The sequence below is a fragment of the Amblyomma maculatum genome, chromosome 2, assembly GCF_055883805.1.
Source record: "Amblyomma maculatum isolate TAMU_Amacu chromosome 2, ASM5588380v1, whole genome shotgun sequence".
NCBI classification, from domain to species: Eukaryota; Metazoa; Arthropoda; class Arachnida; order Ixodida; family Ixodidae; genus Amblyomma; species Amblyomma maculatum.
The window spans coordinates 189,332,288-189,342,939 of record NC_139345.1 but is presented as its reverse complement, the minus strand read 5'-3'; the positions used below and the strand labels follow the sequence as shown (position 1 = coordinate 189,342,939).

The window sequence follows — 10,652 nt, the reverse complement described above, 5'->3', positions numbered from 1 at the left end:
CCACGGATGTATTCTTAGCAATTACCATACTACACAATGGTTCCAAATATATAGCAAAGAGGAGAGGAGACACTGGACATCCCTGCAGCACAGATGCTCTTACATCAATTCCTTCAGATAACACTTTGTTAATCATAAGGCGTAAAGAGCAACATGCATAAACCATTATAACTCCTTTCAATAAAACGGCACTACCATCAATATGTTCCAACAAAGAGTACAATATTTCATGAGACACACGAAAAAACGCTTTTTCTAAATCCACTTAAATCATGGCCACTCTCCTGTTTAGAGCATCGCAGCACTTGAACACACTACGCACTACATGAATATTATTACTATGCTTCTGGTCTTTATTCCACATGTTTGATGAGGTCCAACAATATCTTTAATAATGTATTGCGATCTCTTAACTAACACCTCCGTCAGAATTTTATAATCAACATTTGTTAACGTGATCGGTCTATAGCTTGTAACTTTTAAAAGCATGGCTGGCTCATCAGTCTTGGGAACCAAGACCGTATGCGCGTTGCAAAACGACGGTGGCAGGTAACCCACATCAAAGCACTCATTGAAAAGCCTATAGAGCATGATAGATAACTCACTTTTAAGGCTCTTGTAAAAGGCCGCACTCAAACCATCTGGACCCGGGGAATTTCCGACATTCAATTCATCAATGGTCTTTTCTATTTCCTCCACACTTATTTCGTTCTCTAACCCTTCAGTAACTTCTTTCCCTAACATTGGCATCAGAGGCAAAAAGTTATCTCTAAACCCTTCTTCACTTGGTGCTTTGCTCGAAAACAGCTCACGGTAATGTTCCACGACGGCGCTCATAATTCCGTCTTGCTCATCATGCCTCCGCCCCTTGTATTCAATAACCGCTATCTCGTTCGCGCGCGCATATCGCTTTTCATCAGCGAGGGCGCGTTTTGTTGGCGTCTCGCCACCGAGCCATTTTTCCGTGCGCGCTCTTATCGCAGCGCCTCTGTACTTCTGGGCATCCAAAGCTTCTAGCCTAACTTTGATGCCTTTTATATCATGCATGAACATACCCGGCGTTCGTTCTTCTTCACGCCCTAAATATTTTAAGAGCTCTTGCAGTTGCTTTTCTTCTTTCTTTTCCTCATACTCAGCCACGAGTTCGATGCTTGAAAGCGGTACAAAAGCGCTTCTAGTGAATGCGGTGTTGCCTTAGAAACCGTAGAACGTTATACTGCGGTGTATATCGGTAATTATGAGCATGTTACTTACAGAAGTCGCAGTTACACGAGTAGCGAAGTACGTTTCCGCTACATTTCTTCTGCGCTCTGCGCACATGCAGAGCCATCTTGCGGCAAACACAGAAGAACCCCTCCTCGCAATGTGCGGCGCTGCCCCGACACGTGGCGCGCCACTCGCCCCTGACGTTTCGCCGTGCACCCTCACGGGTTGTAGAATCAAGCGACTTTCCTTTCTTTAGATCACTCGCTTCGCTCACTCGCTTCTCCCCTTCGGGCCGCGCGGGTACCGGTACGAGCATGCCCCAATACGCTTGCGTTTATTAATGAATGAATGAATGAATGAATGAGAACTTTATTTCCACCGAAAAGGAGCCCTTCATCTCCCGTCCCCGGCACGCAGGCCGGGTAGCGGGTCAGGAGGGCCCCGCAGGCTGAGGTCAGGTGAGGTTACACGCACTCTTCACGGCCTCAGCCGCCAGGCGGGTCGCGTGCCGCTGAACGGTGGGATCTCCGCTCCGCAGCCAAACCTCCCACGCTTCTCTACTATCAATGTTAATGCCGGCGCCTGGGGAATCCGCGCATTGCCATATTATATGATCTAGCGTGCCTTTTTGTCCGCAGTTTTTACAATTAGAATCTTTTTCCTCCCCTGTCTGTGTTAAAAAAAAAACCAGAGAGGGCAGATGTAGTTATCGGCTTGTAATCGCCTCCAGACGCGTGCTTCATTGTTAGTGAGAGACCGATCTGGGGGAGGGTATACTTTTCGATCTAATTTGTAAGATTCTGTGATCTCATTGTACGTGATAGCGCAATCTTTAATTCCCTTGCATTCGGGCTGTTCTATCGCTGCCCGGTGGTAGAGATCTCGGGCCAGCAGGTGCGCAGCTTCGTTGTCAGGGACAGATTCGTGTGCTGGTATCCATACGATGGATATGGTTCTAGTAATGGGATTTGTGAGAATAATCTTTTTGGCCTCCTCTGAGATCCGTCCTTTTGCAAAATTCCAGACAGCCGTTTTGCTCTCGCTGATCATAGTTTTGGCCTGTGTACCAGTGCATGCGAGCGCTATTGCGACCTCTTCAGCTGTACTAATGTCACGGGTGCGTGTTGAGGCCGCAATTTTAGGTGCACCTTCTCCATTTACTACTGCCGAGACAGCTGCTCCATGTCGTCCGCATGATGCGTCTACATCAGCAACTTCATCGACTGCTTTGCGTTTCATCCTTTTAGCGATGGCTTTGGCTCTGTGTTCTCTGCGTTCTTTGTTGTAGTCTGGGTGCATGTTTCGAGGTAAGGGTAGTACCAGTATGTGTTCCCTTATGTTGGGTGGGATAGATGTTTTCGTCTGTGGGCCTCTGTCTGATTGGAGTCCGACCCAGTCTAGGATGGCTCTGCCTGTCTCCGTCTGACTTAGTCTTTCCAGTTGAGAGATTCTGACAGCTTCAGGGAGCTCTTGCCATTTATTATGAATCCCCATTTTCTCCAGCTTCTCTGTTGATGTGGAGACAGGGAGGCCTAGTGCGCGCTTGACGCATTTTCGAATTATGACGTCGATTTTTTCACGTTCTGTCTTTTTGAGATTGAGAAAAGGTGTGGCATAACATATGCGACTGATGATGTAGGCCTGTGTCATTTTGAGTAGACTACGTTCCTTGAGACCGTGTCCTCTAAGCGTTACTCTTCTGAATATGCCCGTAACTTGGGCTGCGTAGTTCTCCAATTTTTTGATGGTGTTTGTGTTCTGCCCTCTTGCTTGGAGGATCATTCCTAGGATTCTAATTTCTTCTACTTGTGGAACCGGGTAGTTTTCAACATATATCTTTATGTCTGCTGTATTCTTCTTATATTTGGGGTTGTAGATGAATAGTTCTGACTTTTGCGGCGAGCAGGATAGACCGCGTTCCGCAGCGTACTCAACCACCTTATTTGCGGCAGCCTGGAGTTTGCTCTCTATTTCTGCGTCGCTACCTTTATTTATCCAGAGATTTATGTCATCTGCGTACATGCTAAATTTTAAGTCCGGTATTTGCTTTAGTTGTGCTGGTAGCCCCCTCATAGCAATGTTAAATAGAAAGGGAGACAAGACAGAGCCTTGTGGCGTTCCCTTGCTACCCAAGGTGATTGTGTGTGACTTGGCGCTTTGAAAGCTCATGGTGACCTCTCTGTTAGTGAGAAAATCTTTAATATAGTTATAGGTTCTGATTCCAACCCCAACTTCTTAGAGACCTTCGAGCACTGCCTTATGCTTGACATTGTCGAAGGCTTTGGTTAGGTCAAGTCCGAGAATAGTCTTTGTATCTGAAGATTCATGTGCTTTGATATCGTATCTAAGTCTGAGCATGACGTCCTGTGTGCTTAGACCCGGCCTGAAGCCCACCATTTCGTGTGGCCAGAGGTTCTCTTGCTCCATGTATTTGGTAAGTCTCGTCTGAATAACGCGTTCCATTAGCTTTCCCACGCACGAGGTCAGTGATATGGGTCTTAGGTTTTCTAGCTTTGGCGGCTTCCCCGGTTTGGGTATGAGGACTATACTGGCATTTTTCTATGCCTGCGGTGGTTGTCCAGTCTCCCATACCTTATTCATATATCCTGTCAGGGCTGTGATTGAATCATCGTCTAGATTTCTGATAATAGTGTTCGTGATACCGTCAGGTCCAGGGGCTGATCTTGTCTTTAATCCAATAATCTCAGCTTGGACTTCAGCCCTGGTAATGGGGGCGTCTAAGTCTAGGTTAGGTTTCCCCTCATATGCTGGTAACGTTTCAGTTTCCGTTTGTCCAATGTAGATTTCGATTAATTTACTCATCAATTGTTCGTCCGAGCCTTCGAAGGCATGCTTAACTTTAGTTTGATTTACGTTGGCTTGTGCTTTAGATTTTTCCGGATCGAGCATGTGTCGTAGAATATTCCATGTTTTGGAGAGGCTCATTCCATTTCATCACATCTGCTACACCAGTTTTGTTCATTTAGTTTGATGGCGTATGTCTCCATCTCTTTATTATGTCGAGCTAGTGCTCTCCTAATGTTACGGTTCCATCTTTGTGTTTTTAGGCTTTTCTCTAGGTCCTGTTTCTTGTTCCACATGTTTAGGAGTTTGCTATCGATATTCGGCGGTGCATCTTCGTCTTCTAGAGTGACTGTTGCTTCCTCCACATGTTTCTTTAGCGTTTGTGACCACTTATCGATATCGTCGATTTTCTCAATTCCCTCGGTCTCGTATTTGCCTAAATCTTTCCCATTCCGTGATTTCGGGTTGTTTGGGTTTTCTAATTTTGATTCCTTTTCCTAATGTGAGTGCAATAATGAAGTGGTCACTACCTAGGTTTTGCTCGGTGTTTTTCAAGTCCGCTGTACTTACATTCTTGCTTAAGGTGAGGTCGTGGGTGGTGTCCCTGTTGACGCTATTACCCGTGCGTGTGGGTGCATTTGGATCAGTGTGCAGGGTGAGTCCTAGTGTTTGCATGTCTTCCCATAATTGTCTGCCCTTAGGATCCTGCCGATTGTACCCCCATTCCTGATGGGCTGCATTAAAGTCACTGGCTATGATCAGCGGGTTATTTCCTGCGATCTTTAGGGCTTTTCGGAATAGGGCTTGAAACCTAACTTTCTTTTGCTTCGGAGTGCTGTATATGTTCAAGAGAAAGATACTCTTTCGGTCTTTTTTTCCGGTGATGATTTCAGTTAAAACTGCTTCTATATCCCGAGATGTGATCTCGTGATTAGTAGCGGCTATGTTTCTCTGGATAAAAGTCGTGACTTTGGATTTTTCGCCCCTATCGCTGCTGTGGCTTTGATATCCAAACAATTTGGTTGGGTTTTTCCCAGTCTCCTGTATCATGATAGCTATGGGTTTGTAGGCAGTTTGTTCTATGTATTGTTGCAATAGCGCTCGCTTTCTCTGATACCCTCGGCAGTTCCACTGCCAGATCGTGGAGTTGTCTTTCTGATTATGGCTTTTGCCCATGATTGTTACCGATTGTTTCTTCTAGTTTTGCGATTCTGTTACTGGATTCAGAGAAGGCTAGTGATGATTCCTGCATTTGTTTAGTGAGATTTTGAATCTGCACTTGCATCTGTCCCTGAGCCCCTAGAAGTTGCTGGATTAGCGTGTTAATATTCTCGAGTTGCTTATCAAATTTGTCATTACGTTGCTCAAATTTTCTATTAAGGGTTATAAATGGATCGGTCTCTCCCCCTTTACGCTTCTGGGGTGGCGGCCGGGTGAATTCCAAGTTCATACAGTTTGATTCCTCTGAAGTAGAATTAGTAGTAATTGAATTTGTGGTTTTTGGTACCTCATGTGATTGATTTGCTGGCGGGCTGTTAGCCGTGGGCTTTTCGGTGAATTTAGATTTAAGTTCTTGAATTTCGCGACTCATTTCTTTGATCATCTCTCTAAGTTCTGCGTTTTCCCCTCTGAGTTTTTCATCTCTCTATTTTCAGCCTGGGAGGTTTTGCTAACGAAGCTTACCGTCTTGTTGTCTGCTGACTTGAGTTGGTCCCATGGATTCTTAGGATCTCTGGGAGGCAGGCCAGGTCCTCGTCCCTGGCTCGTGTCCCGGGATTTCGAGGTCTCTCTGGTTCTCGAGCTTGATCTTGATCTCGATCGGGTCCCCGACCGTGAGTCCGTGTTTGCCCGGTTCCTTCCTCGGGGTTCTCGTCCCCGGTGCTCTTGTTCCGAAGAGTAGAGGATGGATCCCTGGCTTTCTGAAGTTGATTGCAGTTGTTGTTTTTCTAGCCTTTTCTCCCACATTTTCTTCTTTGAGAGGTAGGGCATCCTGTATATTTCGCGGCATTTTTTGTCTCCTAGGACATGGTCTTTGCCGCAGAGTTGACACTTAGGTTCACATGTGTGTTCAGCGCCTGGATGTTCCAAGCCACAGCCGCGACACTTCACGTTGGTTGGGTCTGGGCATACATCGGCTCTGTGTCCCAGCCTGCCGCATGTTGTGCAGACTTCGTACTTCTTCTTATACAAGTAGCACCTCATATTGATTCCCTGGAAATTGAGCCATTTCGGCACAAACCAGTCTTCGAAAAGTATCAGAATGGTTTTGGATCCCGCTCCCAATCTTCTAATACCGGAGATTTGCGGATTAGTCCCACTCCATTCTATCATTTCTTTAATTTCCTCCGCTGAATATTCGAGTGGTACGTCGTGAACGACGCCTTTGCCTCCGTCTTCCGGCATGGCGATGTATGACTTGGCTTCAATTATGTTGGGTCTAATCTTCAGAGCTTAAATTGCTGCGTACTTGTATGTTCTCTCGGTATCCGTGGTAGCGACCAGTATTGATTGCTGAGTACAGTTTGGGGAGATGATGTCACCCTTCGTGGTCGTCAGATCCAGGCCGGCGGCTTGGATGATAACTCGCGACAAGTTCAATCTTCCTACAATGTTGATAATACTGTTAATTCCGCCTCTGGGGCGAATGATGATCTTGTTAGCGGTGCTGGGAATTCGCTCCTGCTGTCGCTCAATCGATTTTTCGGCCAGCTTCCTCCCTTGAGGGGGCTTGGGTGGGCTCAGCGTTCCAACGTAGTCGGCTTGGGCGTTGTTGACGGCCACGTTTCGGTTTCTTCTTCTGATGAACCATTGTCCGTTCAAAATATCGCTGGCGGAAGCGTCTCTTCCCTCCACGGTTTCCATCATCTTGCTCGTCTCAAGTCGCGACGCTGCTCCCAGCCTCTTCGGGTAACGCCTAGCGCCCAGCGAGGCTTCGGAGTCGAACTAGGCCTAGGCCTCGGTCAGAAATTTTTAAAGACTCATAAAATCCAGAAAATTGGGCCTACCGTCGAAAGTCCGGTGTCCCCGTGGTGTTTCAAGGTTCAGGCATCTGTTGGTAACACAGGATAGAAGGTGAGAAGTCAAATACCGCATTCGCAGATGAACTTTTGCGGAGCGAAACAAAGTGGCGTCCGTCTCCTCCAGCAGCCAGCTTCCCGTTTATTAAGTTTTCTCGCTCTCTCCCCTTCCAAAATCCAGCGTGCGTCACTCGAACAGCCCCGCCGGGGTGGTGCAGTGGTAAGACGCCCGACTACTGTGCCGGAGTACCTGGGTTCGAACCCGACGTCAGCGGCTGCGTTTCGATGGAGGCGAAACGAAGAGGCGAGGTGTGCTGTGCGATGTCAGCGCTCGTTGAAGATCCCCAGGTGGTCGAAATTACTCCGTAGCCCTCCACTACGGCTCCTCTTTCTCTCTTTCCACTTTCATTCCCATCTTCCTTTCTTCCCCTACGGCGCGGTTGCGGTGTCCAAAGAAAACCTGGTGAGACAGTTACCGCGCCTTTCCCTTCCTATAAATAAATAAATCAGAGAGACGGGAAAAGAGAGCAGAAGCACTGGTTAAAAGAGAAAAAGAATTCAGAGTGAAGAGGTTACTTAGACGCAGCAAGCGAGCGATCGGGGGTGGCAGTCGCCGCGGTAGTCGATGGTAGCGGCGCACCAGTCGTCTTCGCCACCATCCGAAGCAGAAACATAGACACGGCGGAAGAGGTCGCAATAGCGGTCGCTTGCGTCGGAACGAAGGCTAGATTGATCCTTAGCGACAGTAAAACTACTATCTAGAATATCGGAAAAGGCAGGGTCTCGCAAGAAGCCGCCCACATTCTATCAGCTGCAGCTAAAAGCGATCGCAAAATCACCCTAATTTGGGTCCCAGCACACACGTCCGTTCCCGGCAGCGAGGCGGCCCATGATTTAGCCCGAGATCTCTACTTCCGGGCATAAGCAGAGCCGTCCGACTGCCAGGAGATGGACGAACGTTAGCAAACCTATAAAGATATTATCGAAAATTATTGATTATGAAGACGTCTGATGCTGCCACCGGATCCTAGCTTCATAAAAATTTGGCTGATGGCTTAGCTTGGTTAAGCCTGGTGATTGCGAAAGCAATACCGTAGCTTTTTTTCGCCGCTAGGGGGCCAACACGAGCGGATGTCTGGAACGTCGGCTCCGGCAAACGGTACGTGCTACTCCTGCCCAATCTCTCCTACGGCCACTAATCTGCTCGAAAAGCAACTTAAGTACCTAAGGAAGACAGGAAAACCGCCCATTCCGGGCGAAATCCGACTTTTACTGTGTTAAGAATATTTATCGGACAGACGCTCAGCCGCCCAACTAGCCCAATTCCGCCTCCGCTCTTCCGCCGCCATCGCCGGCGATACCAGCCGCTGTCATGGAAGTAACGGTTGAAGACCACACCGTTACCGCACAAGAGCTACTGTCAGATGTTTGGACACCAGTCCTGTATAAAGCCTACGCCTCCCGACCAGCCAGTTCGCCGAAACCACCTCGCCACTCCGAGAACGCTGCCTCCGAGGCAGTTAACCCGAACGCCAGGAACGCGGCGCGCGACGCCGCAGGCAGCCGCTACCGGGAGCGGCAAGGTGCCGGCCCGTCTACCACCTGCGACCAAGGAGGCTCGTCTCACAGTGCAGCGCAGCGAGCAGCTGCCACCACTCCCACCCAACGCTATCCGAGTGGTCGTTCGCTCGCGAGGTGAACTACGACTCCGAGACGTCTCAACACCTCGACTCTGGAAGGCAGTGCAGAGCCAGCTCCAAATTACTCTACCGGACAACTTCGGCCTGCGCATCCACCCGACCAACAACACTTTCACCATGGCAACAACGCACCTCCCAACGGCCGAGACACTCAAGACGCTGACCACCCTCACCATTGGCAACCAAACCTACCCGTGCGCGGCTTACGTGGCACCTCCACCGGGCTCTACCAGAGGAGTCATCGCAAATGCCTATGATGACGAGACCCCAACGCAACTTTACGAAGACCAAGTCCGAAGAAATCCGGAGTATACCATACTAGCAGCCCGACGCATGGGAAAGACGCACTTTATTTTAATCACCTTCAACGCAAACGCAGTCCCACATTCCATCAAATACATGGAAGCCATCCACCGCTGCACCCCATACCGCGGCAGTCCGGGCGCCTGTACCAATTGCAGACAGCCGGGTCACCGTCATGACGTATGCCCAAGCCCCAAGACCAACGTTTACCCCCGCTGTGGAACACGACATTCGCAACAAGACCCTCCTTGTACGCCAAAGTGCATTTTGTGCGAGGGCCCTCTTCTTGCCGGTACGGGATCGTACAAGGGGCGAAACCTTCACCAGCCACGGAAACAGCCAAGCCACCTACAAGCGCAGCAGCAAGAATCGGTCGCATCCAGGGGCAATTTTCCCCAGCTGTCGTCCGGACGCGCCCAGCCCAGCCAACATAAGCAAGCCTGGACAGTGCCGCTGAAACAAGCCTGGGACACCCCCAACTCTTCTCACCAGCACACGACACCCGCAACAGCGACTCTCAATCTACAACATGCCTTGGAGAAATCCCAGGAGGAGGCAGCGGCAGCCAAACCAGAAGCTTCAGCAGCCCGAGCAGAAGCCATTGCCCTTCGTCAGCACATCGCCAAACTGGAAGCCCAGATAAGTGCTCTTGCCACTGGCTCTCCCATTCCCCCTGCCTCCGCTCCTACCGCATCCCAACCTCCACCACCCCCAAACCCACCCACCGCCCACACCTTGCCGAGCCACTCCCACCCTACTTCTCCTGATTTGCTAGCAATGGAGGCTGACACAGAACCCCCTACGAATTCAACTCTGTGCACGACGCCCCCTCCCTCCACCCCCATTTCACTAGATGACATACCAACCCTGCTTGAGTCCCTTGCTAAACGCTTTGAGGCAAAATTGCAGGACGCTATCACTCACATCAACCAGGAATGTGCAAACCTCAAAGACGCTGTAATCCCCATAACACAAGACAATGCTACTCTTTATCACCGATTCGACGTGCTAACGCAAGTATTCTCTGACCGCTATAACGATCTTGAATCCCTGCTTAATTCTTACGCAGCGTGCCTCCCAAAGCGGGACCCCACCCCAAATAGACGAAAGAAGTCCAAAGCACCGGAAGGACAACACAATCCTATCCCTGCCGTAGCTCGTGACTCCCACCCACCCGTTATGGCTTCTCTCCCTATCGACTCTCATGATGGCATCTCCGAACCGTAACCTTACACTCTGGCAGTGGAACTGCCGGGGCTTTGGCCAGAAGCGTCATGTGGTCCACCAATTGCTGTCCTGCGCTACGGGACCTGACATCCTTGCCCTGCAGGAACCCTCCAACCCGCTCACCCTCCCCGGCTATACTATTCTGCCCACATCATCCACATCCCCTCGCGTAGCGTTTCTAGTTAGTAGCTCAATTACCACCATCTCCCATCCCCTAGCAATTCAAGATATTGATCACCTTTTAATTGAGCTTGTTCCGCAACACGCTCGAGCGAACAGCCTCTTCGTTCTGAATGTATATAGCCACCCTAAGTGCCTCAAAAGCAACTTCGAACGCCTCTTTCCACTTGCGAAGCGCATAGCAAACAAGTGTCCCTTACTCGTCGTAGGAGAC

General features: G+C 49.4%; 1 pseudogene; it reads left to right on the top strand.

Moving 5' to 3' along the window:
• Nucleotides 1-8,400: 8,400 nt before the first annotated feature.
• On the top strand, nt 8,401-10,258 carry LOC146200742 (uncharacterized; annotated as a pseudogene).
• Nucleotides 10,259-10,652: the final 394 nt, after the last annotated feature.